Source organism: Cervus canadensis, chromosome 8, assembly GCF_019320065.1.
Source record: "Cervus canadensis isolate Bull #8, Minnesota chromosome 8, ASM1932006v1, whole genome shotgun sequence".
Taxonomy (NCBI): Eukaryota; Metazoa; Chordata; class Mammalia; order Artiodactyla; family Cervidae; genus Cervus; species Cervus canadensis.
In genome coordinates, this window is record NC_057393.1 from 7,329,470 (window position 1) to 7,345,379 (window position 15,910).

Here is a 15,910-nt window from a genome sequence, read left to right on the forward strand (position 1 = left end):
AAATCAACCCTGAATATTCATTGGAAGGCCTGGTGGTAAAGCTGAAGCTCCAATACTTTGGCTACCTGATGTGAAGCACCGACTCAGTGGAAAAGACCCTGATGGTGGGAAAGATGGAGGGCAGGAGGAGAAGGGGGAGACAGAGGATGAGATGGTTGGACGGCATCACCGACAGTGAAGGACAGGGGAGCCTGGCATGCTGCAGTCCATGGGGTCTCAGCATCGGACACGACTTAGCAACTGAACAGCAACGACAAACGGGAGCTGAGGGTTCTACCAGTGATTGAGGTCTGGTGATGCAGGCTGCTGCTTGGGCCTGGTCCGCGGGTAAGCTTAGAAGCACCGTGTTGAGGGAGAATTTAGGGGAAGCCATTCTGCGAGAAGCCCTTCTAAGGGTATCGTTTGATTGGGATGGAGTTTTAAATACTTCGGGCTTCCCTGGTGTCTCAGACAGTGAAGAATCTGCCTGCAATGCCAGAGACCTGAGTTCGACCCCTGGGTCAGGAATATCCCCTGAAGAAGAGACTAGCAACCCGCTCCAGTATCCTTGCCTGGAGAATTCCATGGACAGAGGAGCCTGGTGGGCTACAGTCCATGGGGTGGCAAAGAGTCAGACGAGACTGAGTGACTAACACTTTTTTTTCCCTTTTTTTTTACATTTTACAATACTTCAAGGACTAGACCAGTTGAGTTGGACTGGGTCATTCTCCCAAAATGACATTTGTCTCAACTGGATTTTTTTCTAGGTGTTTTTAGACAAGATGACTGGAGCTTTCATTCTTGCCCGGGAATTGATGTGATTCCGACGTGGAGGTGGACAAATGTAGGGGCAGGCATGGTCAGTTCCAGGATCAGAAACTTAAGTCAGGGTGTGGACTTGGTTGAGTCTCGGACTCCAGCGGGGTAATGCAGTGGTGTCCATGCTAGTGCACAGTCTGAGTGTGGGTGGCAGGGACTTGCAGTCCAGTATCTGGTAGGCGGAGGGGGGAGCGTGGTGAGGGGCATCTGGCGCTCCTTGGAGGGACCGAGGAAGACAGTGATTTGGGAGCGTCTGAGTGGGAGTTCAGGCGAAGTTGCTGTCCCTCCTCCTTCCATATCTGCTTCTCTAGCGCTTGGTGTTCTGTTCTTGCTCGTTCTGGAACTCCTTGAAGACAAGGTTATGTCTGTCCCCAAATCTGCCTCTCAGCAGCCCCTGCCCCTCCATTGGCGCTGTAGCAGAATGGATGGAGTGGTGTGGGTGTGGGGTCCAGCTGGGAAGGGTGGACGGCAGATGAGAAGGGGCTGTTGACTCTGACCATCAGGAAGAAGTCCACTTTCTGGATGTGTGGGTGCGTGTATATATGGCTATAGCTACAGATATGTGTGTATGCAGCGGGTTCATTAAGCTTGATAGATAGCAAGGCTCAAAAAATAGCACTGAAGCTGGAAGAGTCTACTGGGGCGGGGGTGCTGGCCGGATGACTTCTGTGGGCCCCAGATGTGGGGAGACGGGAGCACATGTGGTGTTAACTGGAAAGGCCCACCTCTTACGAGGAGACCAGGGGTGCAGGAAGCACGCAGAAGGTCCCCTGTGACACATACATGTGTAGACTCAGCTGTGCTTTCTGGCTTCTGCATGGGTGCCAAGGTCAGTTTGCAGGGTCTGGCCTCATGGGTGGTGCTTACTGGCCCTTCTCCACGCAGTGGGGGGGTGCGGGAGGGGTCCAACGCCCAAGGAAGGACGTACACCAGAATCCAAAGAGAAAGAGAAGTTCCCGTCATAACGCTTGTTGCCACATGCTTGTTCTCTGTCAAGCCCCAGTGAGTAGAGAATTGGCTCTCCGTCTCGGGAGTTGCCTGTTTTAAATGGAATTGGAACTGGAGTTACAGAGACTTGGTGGCTCTGGAGCTTTCCTGTCCCATCCCCGAGAGAAGTTGGTTTCCTAGAGGCAAAGCGACTTTCCTGAGGTCACAGTGTAGGATGAGACAGCAAAGTATCCACAGCTGAGGTTTCCCAACTCCAGCCCAGATTTGGTTGTGAAGCGTATCTCCCCCCCACCCCCCAACCTTGGTCCTCTCCCAGGCTGCCCACCAGACAGTAGGTAATCTGTCTCCAAGGCTCCCTGAGTTATGTGGGCACGGGTCTGGCCTCCGCTCACCTCCCTCCTCCATGGGCAGCGCCCCTTCCCCAGGAGGAAGGCAGCAGGTGCAGAGCTGGGCTGGGTGGTCTCCCCAGCCTCTGCCTTGATGCTTCTTGAGATAACTTTAGGATCCTTCTGCAACATTGGTTGGAGAGGGTGGCGGTGAGGCAGTTGACTTACCCACATTTCATCATGTTTGGCTGAGATACAAAGAGATTGGCAGTGAAAAGTCCCCTTTCCCTGGTCTTAGACTCTGAGAGCTCTGTGTTCCTTCTGCTGTCGTCTCTGCTGACTCCTAGATGATTCCCATGCTGGTCCCTAGTTCTGAGGTTGAGCAGTTATGAAGAGTTTGCACCTCCTTTGGACACTTGGTATGTGACATGCTTAACTGACTTGAAGTCCTTTGGTCTGTTTTCTTTGTGAGCACTTGTAGTTTGGCCAGAGGCTGGGGAGGCAGGCTGCATTCTGCTTGCCTTCCAGTGAAGATGCTTTTTACCTTTTGTTGTTCAGTCGCTAAGTCGTGTCTGACTCTTTGCGACCCCGTGGACTGCAGCGCGCCAGGCTTCCCTGTCCTTCACTATCTCCCAGAGTTTGCTCAAACTCATGTCCGTTGAGTCGATGATGCCATTCAACCATCTCATCCTCTGTCGTCACCTTCTCCTCCTGCCCTCAATCTTTCCCAGCATTAGGGTCTTTTCCAGTTGAGTCAGCTCTTTGCATCAAGTGGCCAAAGTATTGGAGCTTCATCTTTACTTTTTACAAAAAACCCAACCCTTGGTACCTTCTTATTAAAACAGTAGTGCCATGGACCATGTGTGTTGTCTTGAGTTCCCCAAACAGTTGATGTTGACAAAGGCTTGCATTCCTGAAGTTGAGAAGAAGAGGAGGGCTACAGTGTAAGGCTTTATCTGTATCTCTAAGCATTTCAGAAGAAGGATATATCTGTGCTCTGTGTTTAAATATAGCATGGTGTTTGCTGCTGAGTTGGAGAAGAAGCAATTGAATATGTAGGTCATTGACTTAGAAGAATGAGTATGGAGTTTTTCTTTGCATCTGATTAACACCATCTTACAATTGGGCCCTTGATGCTGTGCCATAATTGGGTTACACAGAGTTCAATGAGATACCTGGAAGGGAAACTGCAGAAATCATAAGAAATACCTTTGCCCCCTTAAGGCATTCCAGGGTGTGACTTGGTGTTGGTCCCAGTGGCCAGGTGCATCGCAGCCAGTGTGGAAGGATTAACCCCTCTGGGTTGTTTGGGGAGGAGACGTGCTCAGTGCTGCTCTCCGGAGCAGATCCTCCGGAACAAGGGGAGAGGGCTCTACTTAATCAGAGTAAATGCCAGCGGTGTATTTTAATACATGCTTGATTCAGAACGCACTGTTTGGAGTTGCATATTTAAAAGGAAACTGCCATCCCCCTTTGAAGGTACGTGACATTTAAAAGATCTGTAGCAGGCGATAGGTTTGACAGCTTCGAATTATATTTGAAAGAGTTTTTCTTTTGAGAAAGAAAATGATTACTTCTATTTTAAATGTCATCACAAAGACATAAACATGTTTAATCAAATTATATATTTAATTTATGTAGAATGTAATTTTTATTCCCGTGGAGGAGTTGCTGGTTATTTCTTTATCAGCTTTGAAGCTGGGCAGTGCTTGAAAGCGTTCAGCTTTTTTGAGTAAATGGCTATTTAAGGGTTTATGGAATCTGAAAAGATAGTATTATGATGGAAATATGTTTTATCTGTACACCGTACCGAATGGCACATTTTGGGGAGAGGGGGACTACTTTCATGATTGTTTCTGGGAGGCATTAAGGATAAACTCCTGTTGAATGGATTGAAAGAATTGTGACCCTGAAGACAATAAAGGCGAGACAGCAAAGACGCTCCTGTAATTTTCTCCTTCTGGGTTCTTTGAATCAGCAGGGAGGTGCCGGGGAGTATTGGGACTGACTGCCAGCTCTCCTTAAAAGGGAGACAACAGGCGATCTCGGGGGACAGGCTCCGAACACCACCAAAGACCTTGAGGTTGATAGAGTGTGATTAAGTTGGGTCACAAGAGGCTGATGGGGAGTTCGAGGGCAGCCTCAAGGTCCCCAGGCTGCTGGAAAAGCAGGAATGTAAGCTGTGGGTCAGCTCAGACAGGTGGCTCGCTGGTTCTGGCAATCTGCTAGGACTCACCAGCTCCAGAACTTTCTCTGAGCGAGCTGGGTGTTGGAAGGCGGCCAGCCCAGCGTACAACTGCATGTGTCAGCCAGGGACGGTCTTGCCCTGTTCCAGCCTGCCGCCTGGTGTTTTGAGACAGCCCAGTGGGGTCCGGGAGTCCTGGGGCTCCTCGCCCACTCATCCACATGGAGCGGCCGCGGGGGCTGGTTTTCTTCTGTCCTCTCTGGAGCTGTTTTGTGAGATGTGACCTGGGGAGCCCTGGGCAGCTGGCAGCAGCTGGGCAAGAGAAACCAGTCAGTTGTGCCTGTTCCCAGGAAAGATCTTACATAGCAAGCATCTTTGCCAGCTCCAGCGGAGAAGGTCAGGGTTCAGGAGCCATGTACCCCGGCAGCCAGAGGAAACTGATCCCAGTTCAGAGCGTGAAGCGCGTCAACAGGCTCGGCTCCTCGTGGCTCCTTGTAAACACACCCGGGTCCACCACAAAAAGGAATCGCCCTGTTTATTGGTCAACATGCGCCAAAGGAGCAGACAAAACAGGACAAAGCTACTTGTTATTTTTGTAATTAAGCTTGTCATTGTGACGTAATCATAGAATCACATGTAAGTTGTTCAGACCCTTTACCTGGTCCTCCCCCAGTTGGTAACATCTTGCAAAACATAGTGACACTAACATGACCAGGAAATTGATATAATCCACAGATACTGTTCAGATTTCCCCAGTGTTACATGTATTTGTTTGGGTGCATTCACTTCTCCTGCAGTTGTGGGGGCACATGGAACATGATACCACAGTGAAGATACACAACAGTGTCACAACCCACAACGGTGTTCCCTGTTCCCATTTCCAGCCACACCCACTTTAGGTGGCGCAGACAGTTCATGGCCAACATACAGGCTCGTCAGCAGGGCTGGCTGACTTCCAAGACCCTGCTCACTCAGAGAAAGTTCTGGAGCTAGAGTGTCCGGCCTCCTCCCCAGGCCCTAAAGCCTGACCGCCTCTAATCTGTTCTCCATTTCTGTAATTTTCTGTATAATGTTCCCTTAAGAATGTTATAGAAATGGAATCAGATGATATGTAGCTTTTTGGGGGCAGTGTTTTCACTCCGCACAGTTCCCTTTGAAATTCATTCAGGTTCTTATATTGCCGGCTGGTTCCTTTTTGTTGCTGAGGACTGTTCCATCCCAAGATTTTTTAACCCAGTCTTAGACTGCAACCCCGGGTAAGAGGAATCCCATCGCGGAAACCTGAGAGTTGCAAAATGAGAGGAAGGAGCGAGGCACCTCTGGCCTCTGCTTAGCTTACCCGCATCTTGCAGCAGGTGTCCATGGGGTGGTGTTTGAAGAAGCTTGCGTGCTCTGATGGCTTGGCTGGTTCGGGAAACCAGCGGAAAAGCCTGCCTTCACTGTGTGAGTTTTGTTCGTCTGCGCCGTTGTGTTTTTGAACAGTGCACACGGAGTGAAACAAAAGTTGGGATAAAAGGTGACTGGATTTTGATGGCTTATTAGCGCTGCTGCTGGAAAAATAACAGACGGGAGTTCTGGTCTGGTGCACGAGAGAAGTTAAAAACTGCGTGAGCATGATTTCTTTAGAGGAAGCCCTGACCACCTCACTGGCATTGGCATGCCCTCATGAGAGCTGTGAAATGACATAGCCCCAGAATCTGATTTCACAGGGAAAGTTTAGAGCTGCTGTTTCCTCAGAAAGCAGATGTATTTACACTGTGTTAAAAACATACATGCTTGTGTATTTACACACGTGTCCTGTCAGTGAGGACAGCGTTTATGAAGTTATTACCCCCATGCAAGGTCGTCTATACTTTCAAAATTAATGAGTGCAACGGAGTGATTTGGTATGTGAGGAAGTTCCTTGACGATCCCCAGTGTTACTTAGCCTGATACATATGAATCAGGTTTGTATCATCAGGCCGTTTGTAGGGGGAGGTTCCCTTTCCTGGTAAGATGCTCTCTGAGGTCTCATCTGGCTCTGGGATTTATTCTTTCTTTTTTTCCCTGCACCGCGTGCCATAGTGAGAATGTGGGATCTTAGTTCTCCGACCAGGGATCGAAACCGTGTCCTCTACAGCCTTGCATGGGAAGTGCGGAGTATTTAACTGCTGGAACACCAGGGAAGTCCCTGGGATTCATTCTGAAGACTAGAATTTGTTGCGTGCAGAGGAAACTTACTTTGGACCTGTGAACTTCCTTTCCGTTCGACCTTGGGAGTCTTCACTCACGTTTGTGTTTGCGGAGTTGCATTGCGTCCTGCTCCCTGCGACAGGCCTTAAATGGATTCTAAAAGTGAAGTCGTCTCTCTGGTTGCAGGTGCAGCAGCTGGTCCATTTGATGGCAGTGAAGCACTTCACTTCATACCGGAATCTCCCCTGAACCTGTAGGTTTGGGTTTGAATACCTTTGTTTTGAAATAAAACGGAATTTCCTCTAGGCCTTTCTTCTCCCCAGGACTCTGGATTCTTGAATTACCCTAGTCCTGTTAGAAAAGCATTTGTCACACAGTAGAAGTGTTCACAGATACATGTTAGAGCTGAGCGCTTTATCTGTGGCATCACACGTCACCCCATTGCGGCCCCTCATTCTAGGTAAGAATGGTCATGCCCTTGGTTTATTGGTGAAGAAGCGAAACAAGGGATCAGGCAACTTTTCTGGGGCTACTCACAGCCTTCTTCAGTGCTCCTCACTAGTGGCTGGTCTCCAAGTTCTCCAAGAAAAAAATTATTTTGTCCCTGCTCGCCTTCCCTAATGGAAGCTTCCCTGTGGCTCAGATGGTAAAGAATCGCTTGCAGTGCAAGAGACACGGGTTCGATCCCTGGGTTAGGAAGATCCCCTGGAGGAGGAAATAGCAACCCACTCCAGTATTCTTGCTTGGGAAATTCCATGGACAGAGGAATCTGGCGGGGTACAGTCCATGAGGCTACAAAGAGTCGGACGCGACGGAGGGATTTATGTTCTTCACTGCTTACCTGGAGCTGACCAACTAAACCAGTGACAAACCTGGTAAAATGGTCGCTGCCCTTACAGTATATGATAGAGTTGGAGATGGGGAAACAGCTGGTGAGAGCTGGGGTCTGAGGGGCTGTTAACTAGCTGAATTCATTTTTACCCAGCTTCCTCCCAGCTTGATATTCTGCCTATAGTCCCATGATCAGTAGCAGTTGGTATCTAAATCTAGTCACTGTTTTTGTGAGTAATTTTTCCAGGACTTGTGAACTCAGCTGTTTGACTCTCTAGTCATATATATATATGTGTGTGTGTGTATGTTTGTATTTTATGCTTCGCTCTGCTCATTCTTCTGCAGTCTAGTCTGTAGCCAAGAACGTGGCCGGAGCCTGCCAAGTCCCACCTGGTGACGGTACCATCCTGTCCTGCAGGCCCTGGGGAGAGTGGGTTCTGAGCTCCCCATGGGAGCCGAGGGATCCCCGCTGCATTGGTGCCCCTTCCCCTGCCCCCCTGAGCTTCTCCCAGGTCGACTGGCCACTGGAATTCAGATTGATGTGTTGGCATCCATACTAGGGACACCTTTTTGTTTTGTTGTTTTTTAAGACTTTTTTATGTTTTTTTTTTTTTTTTAGCCCACTTTTTAAAAGTCTTTATTGAGTTTGTTACAATATTGCTTCCATATTTTATGTTTTGGGTTTTTGGCCCTGAGGCATGTGAGATCCAACCCACACCCTCTGCATTGGAAGGTGAAGTCTTAACCACCGGGCCGCCAAGGAAGTCCCATCACCCTGTTTTTAGATTAAACTTCATGAGCTTGCAGGGTATACTTACTTACTACTTCCTTTTGGACTCACCTGGACAGTGCAACAGTTACTTAGAGACTTAGATCCTGGATAGAGCCGTTCTGCAGTGACGCTGCAGCCGGGCTCCGTTTCTGTATTCCCAGCCTCAGCTCCCTCTCCTGATGTAGAAGCCCACACACACTCACTGTGCATTTTCCAGATTGTAAGAAACCTGCCCTTTACAGAAAATGGAGAAATCGAGGAAAATGTGAAGACTTATTTTTATGATCCAAAAGACTTCTGTTTTAAAAATCACCTTAGCATGGAAAAATAATTTCTCTTAACACTTCGGGTGTATTTTCTGTCTCGTGCATATATGCGTACACTAACAAGTGAAATTCACTGTTTAAGGAATATTTTTTTAATTTATAAGATTTGGAGTCTGTTTTTTATTTGTTTTTCCATTTGACCTACAAGTGTTTTTCCTAAGTTATGAAGTATTTTTGAATTTTTAAAACTGAATAAATAATCTGTTGAGATTACAGCTATCATAATATATGTAGGTATACCATGATGGCTGTTTGTCACGTCTATAGTGTAGCAGAAGTAGTTATCCAACTCTTTTCTGTTTTAGGGATCATCTTAGATGGTTTATATTTTTAGCGTGGTATGTGGAATCTTGGTTCTCTGACCAGAGATCAAACCCACGCCATTTGCATTGGAAGTGCAGAGTCTAAACCACTGGACTGCCAGGGAAATCCCTGAGATGATTTATTTTTATCTAAATCTTGGCTCCTCCTCTACTTACTGCCTAGGGCTAGAATGAGCTGGGGGATGAAATCTAACTTTTCAGAAAAGGTGCCCGTTCATACTCCCACTGAAGTGGTGGGAGTGGGGGGGTGTTGGTCTCACCAACTCTTCAAACGTCCTACTCTGTCATCCGTGGATTTCACGTTAAAGATCCTCGGCTCAGTGGGTTTTATGTCTGTGTGTTGAGCATCAGGAGACGTGCTTACTGTCTGACCCTGTGGGCCTGGTCAGTGGGGGGTCAGCGGGGTGTCTGATGGACAGGAGCTCAGCACACCTCTTCTGCACCCTGCAGTCTTAACAGGGAGGAAGCCGAGGCCAGGGCCTTCTTTCAAGATGCTCTGCTGGTTAGTGGTTGCTACTTGCTGTGTTCTCTTCGTGGGCCAGCCCATCTCTCTCCCGGTCCTGGCAGGTTCTGGAACCTCTCCTAGAGGTGGAAGTGCCTGGGCCTATAGCTTTCTGGTTCACTTGCTGTCTGGATCCACAGGAGACCACCTACAGTATCTCTGCTCTGCCCTGTGGACTTAGCCCCCTGTTGCCTAATGCATCGAGCCAGGCTGACTGTAAGGGGGTCCTCCCCCAGAAAGGAGTCTCTACCCCGGGCATTTCACAGTTAACAAGGCAGCTTTATGGCTTGTCTGACACTGGGACAGACGCTTGGGGTCTCAGCCAGGCTTCTGGGAGCTGGGGGTCAGACTGCTCAGACCAGCACTTCCACAGCTAGCTGGGCAGTTTAGGGTGTGGGAACACTGCTTGAATTCACAGGATGACGTCGTCGTGTGAGTGGGTTGCTGCTCACGGCTCCACTTTTTTTTTTTTTCTTTCTTTCAAAACTTGGCTCACATCCGGCCTGAGCACCCGTCGATTTGCTTCCCATGTTCATTTTTCCAGCTGTATGCAACCCCACCCCCATCCCCCAATCTGGCATCCTGACACCCTTGTTTATTCCTCCATCTCTGGAGTCACTGACAGCGGAGGCGTTGAAGCCCAGCTAATGCTATGAGGCTAGGCTCCTCCCGGTCACCTAGCCCGGCTCAAAGCTGCTGGTTCTGTAGGGTGGGTGCGAAAGCAAAAAGCTCAAAGACAGCCGAGGAATGGACACATTAATTGACTACATCTGAGACAACGCTGAGAAAATATCCTATTTTGTTTTCCTTAAGAAAGTGGCTGGGTTCCAAGACTTCCCTTACAGTTTTCCACTGCTGTCCTTATATTTGAAGACAGAGTTCTGAAATCTTGGCTGTTGGGCCTCTTCATGTTCTTAAAGCTTAAATCCAGCTGAAGATATTTAATATTACAAAATTTCCATAAACATTCCCTCTACAAAGACTGGGTGTAAAGTTTGTGCCTGGAGGGCATGTTTCTTCTTGAAGTTGAAACTCTTGGACTTAGAGGTAATCATGAAGTGTTGATTTGACCTTAGGTGTCTTGATACTAGCGTAATTGTATCGGGACATGGAAAATTAACTTTCAGGGTCCCCATCCCCCCTCAATAAAGGGTAATTGTTTCCAAGCTAATTAATACGGTTTATTCATTATTAGGCAATCGTACATGGAATTGAATCCTGGGAAGGAACGACATGGCTGTAGAAGGGGAAGGCATCTCGGGTCACCGTGTTAACTCCCATCTTGCCCAGCTTTTCCATCTTTGGAGGACGTAGTCCTTCCCTGGTGGCAACCAGTGCAGAATTCCACACTGTTTTATGCCTGGTGGGCCAGGTCTTTCTGGGGGCTGTGTTACTATTAAGAGGCTCGGCCCCACCCTCGGCGACTTGGGTCAGCCTGAGGTCCTGGTTGGGGTCAGATCACACTTGAGTGGCCCCCAAGTTCTGAGCCCAGGGGCAGAGGTGGGGGGGGGGCTACATCCCAGCAGCTCCTGGCTCCTCCCAGTCAACCCACCTCACCCCCTGCTGCTCAGAGATGCCCATCTGTGCTCCCAGCAGCCCCCCACGGATGCAGCTCTGGCCCCCTGGCCCAAAGTCCGAGATCATCTCTTTCTGTTGTGGATGATCGTAGGTCCCTGGATGTGGGGGAGAGCTGCTGAGGGTGGTCAGGTGTGAACCAGGAGCTGGTGGGGGTTGGGGGAGGGGTCCAGGCTGTTCAGGGGTCCCATGAGCTGTGCTCCAGGAGCCCGTGGCCTCAGATTGACACCTCTGTCTGGGTGTGCCTCTCTGGCCAGAGGACTTCATTTTGCTGATAGGGGCAGGTCAGTTCTGCAGGGCAGACATTTGGTTTCTCTGTGGACTTCTGGGTTCCATGTCTGCTTGAGGCTTTTCCCCGCCCACCACCCTTGAACTTGAGACAGTTCCGAGGCCCTGCTGTGGATACACGGGAAAGCCCCTGGCACCCACTTCCCATGCCCTCACATCCTTACTGTGACCCCATCCCGGAGGGTCACTCCCCTTTTGCACAGATTGACACGTGCTGTGTGGCTGGTGTGTGCAGTGGGAACAGTGAACAGTCCGACACAGGGCTGGCCTGGGGTGACATCCAGGTCACCACGGCTCCCCAGGACCGGCTTTTGTCTAGAGCTGGGGCTCCGGTTCCGTGTCTGTAAGATCCTCTTACTGCAGCCTATGGGCAAGTGAGTGGGTTCCTTCTGCCTGGGGCGCAGGTGGGCCGCTGGATGCCCCGGGGTGGGGCCCTGCAGCTGTGGGCAGCTGACCAGCATTTCCGAGAGTAACTGTGCATCACTTCAGTCATACTTATTTTAAAAAACTTTTTCTTTTGTTTTGGTATAGCCAGTTAACGATGGCTGTGATAGTTTGAGGTGGACAGCAAAGGGACTCGGCCGCACCTACACATGTATCCATTCTCCCCCAAACTCCCCTCCCATCCTGCCTGCCACGTAACATTGAGCGGAGTTCCCTGTGCTGTGCAGGTCTTTGTTGGTTATCCATTTTAAATACAGCCGTGTGTACCTGTCCATCCCGAACTCCCCTAACTGCCCCTTCCCCTCATCCTTCCCTCCTGGCAACCCTGGGTCCATCCTCTTAGGTCTGTGAGTCTGCTTCTGTTGTGTAGATAAGTTCACGTGTGTCGTTTCTTTTTAGATTCCACATCTAAGGGTTGTCATGCGATAGTTCTCTGTCTCTGACTTCACTCAGGATGTTCAGTTGTAAATGTGATAACAGTAGGCACCCCCTTAGCCAAGAGAATGTTGACGAGCACGAAGCCCGGGATTCTGGATGGTTCTCCACCCAGTCTCTTGTTCCTTTCCTGAGCGCAGCCTCGCCTCAGGACTCTCCCCATGGGGAGGGCGGAGACCCACCCTGCATGGGGAGCGTGTGGGTCCCTTCGTGACCTGGCGAGGGTACTGGACTCTTAGGCCAAACGGGAACCATTGATCTCATGATGCGAGCAGAGACTGGTTTGGTCCTTCGCGGAGGCTGGTGATGACACGCTCACGTCAGAGTCGCGTGCCAGCACCCGATGACCACTAGCATTTACTGAGCACTCGCTGGACCCTGGCCCTGTGCCGATCCCCCCAGGCATGACCGCTTCTAAAGGACCTGATCAGCCGTGAAGCAGACGCTGTCACCTCCATCTCAGATGGAACAGAGTCCCAGGGCATTGGTCACCTTGACCCGCAGATCCTGGGATTCTCCGTGGTGTCCTGTTAACACCACGCTCCCCGCTCCGTTCCTTACCACTCACCCCTCTAACTGCAGTAAATTCGTGATTGCCTGAGGGAAGAGTCTGGACTACTTTCTGGTTTTCTGTTGCAGTACTAAATTTTTTAAATTCATTTTTGGGGACACTGGGTCTTTGTGGCCGCCCACAGCCTCTCTCTAGTTGGCAGCGAGCAGGGGCTACTCTGGTCGCGGTGCGGGGGCTTCTCATTGCAGTGACTTCTCATCGCACCCACTGGTTGCAGCGCAGGGGTCCTACTTGTTCCGCGGCATGTGGACCAGGAATCGAACCTCTGTCCCCCGCATTGGTGGGCGGATTCTTAACCACTGGACCAGCAGGGAAGTCCGGCAATACTAAATGTGAAGGGGGCCCCCTGGATCTGAGATAAGCACAGCGTGAAGGAGGGCAGGTTCCAGACAAGACCAGTGTTCTCTCTGCACCAGGGTTTCCTGCTTCTGTCCACAGTTACCCCTTGAGGACCTCTTCTGCTCACAGATGTCCAGGCCTTGCTTTTGCTCACTGGCCACCCTGTTCCTCCCAGCCAGAGGGAGAGGAACAGAGGTGCTTTCCTTGGAAGCCTGCCCCCGCCGCCCATGGCAGGACAGAGGACAGGCATTTCAAAGCCTCAGTGACCCAAATGTGAGTCTGACAGAGCAGAGAATCCAGGTGGGGTCCAGGCAGGCCCCGGCTGGTAGCAGAGCTGACGCATCAAAGCTTTAGAGGCATTAGAAATACTTCATCCAGAGTCAGTGCCGGTAAGTGGGCACTTTGTGATACCTGCCACGGGTAGTGTTGGGGGGTGGTGGTCCCAGGGAGCCCACGCTGGGCTACCCGCGAGCCCGTCTTCTCTGTGGAGTGTGGACGGGGCAGGGCCTTCCTGCAGGCCACAGAGCAGAGCTCAGCAGATGCTCCTGAGAGCGCGAAGTTCAGGTGGGAGCAAGCTGGTCCTCCTGGAACGAGCCAGGGCAGAGCCTCTCAGGCCCCCTTGCAGACCTTTTTAGAGTGCATCTCATTCAGTTTTAACACACACGCACACACACTGTAGACCTAAAAGGTAATTTTCATATGCTCAATTCAGTGTAAGAAGAAACTAAAAGTCCAGGTGGTGGGGACCCTGCTAGGCAATGCGTCTCAATTTGTAAGTTTCCTGCATGAAAATCCCAGCCTTGGCTCAGACTCCGGCAGGCCCTGGGGGCTGCCCCTTCGTGTGTGTGTGTGTGTGTCGTGTGTGTGTGTGTGTGTGTGTGTCGTGTGTGTGTGTGTGTGTGTGTGTGTGTGTGTGTGTGTGTGTGTGTGTTCCCTCCCCTCTGGCCCTGGGGGCTGCCCCTTCTCGTGTGTGTGTGTGTGTGTGTGTGTGTGTGTGTTCCCTCCCCTCTGGCCCTGGGGGCTGCCCCTTCTCGGGTGTGTGTGTGTGTGATCCCTCACCTCCTGTATGCGCGTGTGTGCACACACACGCTCACACCTTCATCATTATCGACTGTGCACAGAACACATTTGCCAAGTGATGTTTAGTAGATTCACCCAGGTTATCGTACAAAAATAGATGCCCTTTCCCTTGGCCAGATGAAGGCGAGTCAACTTGGAGCTTCCTGGCATTTACTGGCCAAGGCCGAGTCATGTACTTGGTGGAACAGCCCACTCAGGTTCCTGGGGTTGCTGGTTTAGGAGTGGTGGTGATTTTAATCAGCCCAGTCATTTCTGTGTCTTGTTGTATACTCCTGGAAGTTCTTAGAGGAATCCTGCCAGGAAAATTTCCCCTGGCGAATCCACAGGGCACGGCTCCCCGTTGTACTGTCATCGAGTATCTACGGAAACAAAGTGTTCTTGAATTTTTAGCCTTTCTGTGGCTCCAGCCTTTTTAAGTACTTCTTTTCCACCTTCAAGTAACAATGGGCACTCGCTTTAAAGATTCTGACAGTCTTCCAAGGTTTTTAATGTTCTTAATCCGCTAAAGGAGCTGTCACTGTTCACTTGGGTAGACTGCAGGCTCTTCCAAATTTTTGGCTTGAAATTCCATGGAAGGTCACCTCCTCTGTGAGGCCTTCTACACAGGTGAGGTTGTCTGTTCCCTATTTAATTAATTTTACTGTGAAGTATCAAGGAGAGAGTCTGTACCCACCACTAAGATCAGGTAGATTTAACATGTCACCTTTGTCGTCAGGCCTTAGTTGAAAAGAATGTTGCTGACATGCATGTGTGTACACACACACTTGTATGTTCTTGTTTAGTGGCTCAGTCACGTCCGACTCTTTTGTAGCTCCATGAACTGTAGCCTGTCAGACTTCTCTGTCCATGGGATTTCCCAGGCAAGAATACTGGAGTGGGTTCCGATTTCCTTCTCCAGAGGTCTTCCTGACCCAGGGATTGGAAGATCGGCATCTCCTGCATTGGCAGGCAGATTCTTTACCACTGAGCCACCTGGGAAGCCTTTTAAACATGTGTGTGTGTGTAAATATATTCTATATATGATAATGTATTTTATATAAGTAATTTTTTTTTTCAGTTAGATGTTTGATTTCCCACTGTTTTCCATGTTTAATTTCCCACTGTGTTCCAGACCTGGAGGGATTTGGAGATGAATGATATGTAATCAAGACATTAAAATATTTTAGAGACCTGAGGATGTGCAGAGTATGTTGCAGCATGGCAGGCAGACATGAAGGTGTTACAGACGATGTCCAGGCGATGGGATTTGAAGGGTGGATGAGAGTTTGTTAGGCAGGTTCTCGCTGCCTCCAAAGGATGTTTCCTTGGCTGTAATAGATACTTAGTCAACAGGAAACTGTCGTTAGAGGCTTGTGACCATTGACAGCCTGTGACTGTCCCTTCCTAGCACTTCAGAGATTGGATGTCTCTGCTCTCCCCACCCACTCCCTTGAATTGGAAAGTTTGGGTGTAAGGTAGTGTGGGGCACAGTGGGAGTGAATTACTTCTTGAGTTTGGGTATATGCTAACCCTGACCACAGAGACCACCATGTTCCTGTTCTTGACTCAGTACTAATGGCCTGAGTTAAGCAAAAGCTGGCTGGCGTCAGGGTTTGAACCCTTCCTTACATTAGAAAGAGGCAGGAATAGGGCGTTCTTTCTTTCTTTTTCTTTTAATTAAAAGAGTCTTTATTTATTTGGCTGTGTTGGGCCTTAGTTGCAGCATGTGGAATTGTTATTTGTAGCACTGGGAACTAATTCCCCGATCAGGGATTGAACCTGGGCCCCCTGTATTGGGAACGTGGCGTCTTAGCCGTATGACCACCAGGGAAGTCTCAGGAGTGTGGTTTCTTTTGAATGGTTTGAAAAGTAGAGTGCAGCTGGGAAGCAGGTTACAGTAATTTCATACATTTTTAAAAAAACATCAATCAGCCGTTTGAATCCTGCTTGATTGTAAGGTGAGCCTGGAAATGGTCAGGTCAGCTGCAACAGTTCTCTCTCACGGGAATTGAGAAG

At 49.7% G+C, this 15,910-nt stretch overlaps 1 protein-coding gene across 4 annotated transcripts in view; it reads left to right on the forward strand.

Moving 5' to 3' along the window:
- The window catches only part of CTBP2 (C-terminal binding protein 2), a 169,737-nt gene that overhangs the window by 35,051 nt on the left and 118,776 nt on the right, over positions 1-15,910 (forward strand). Inside the window, exon 1 of one of the 4 annotated variants that reach the window (XM_043475158.1) lies at positions 3,397-3,551. The exons of the other annotated variants lie outside the window; for them this stretch is intronic. The gene's annotated coding sequence lies outside the window, so the exon portion shown is untranslated. Of the gene's footprint in view, positions 1-3,396; positions 3,552-15,910 lie in introns of those variants that run through there. 4 annotated transcript variants of the gene reach the window in all.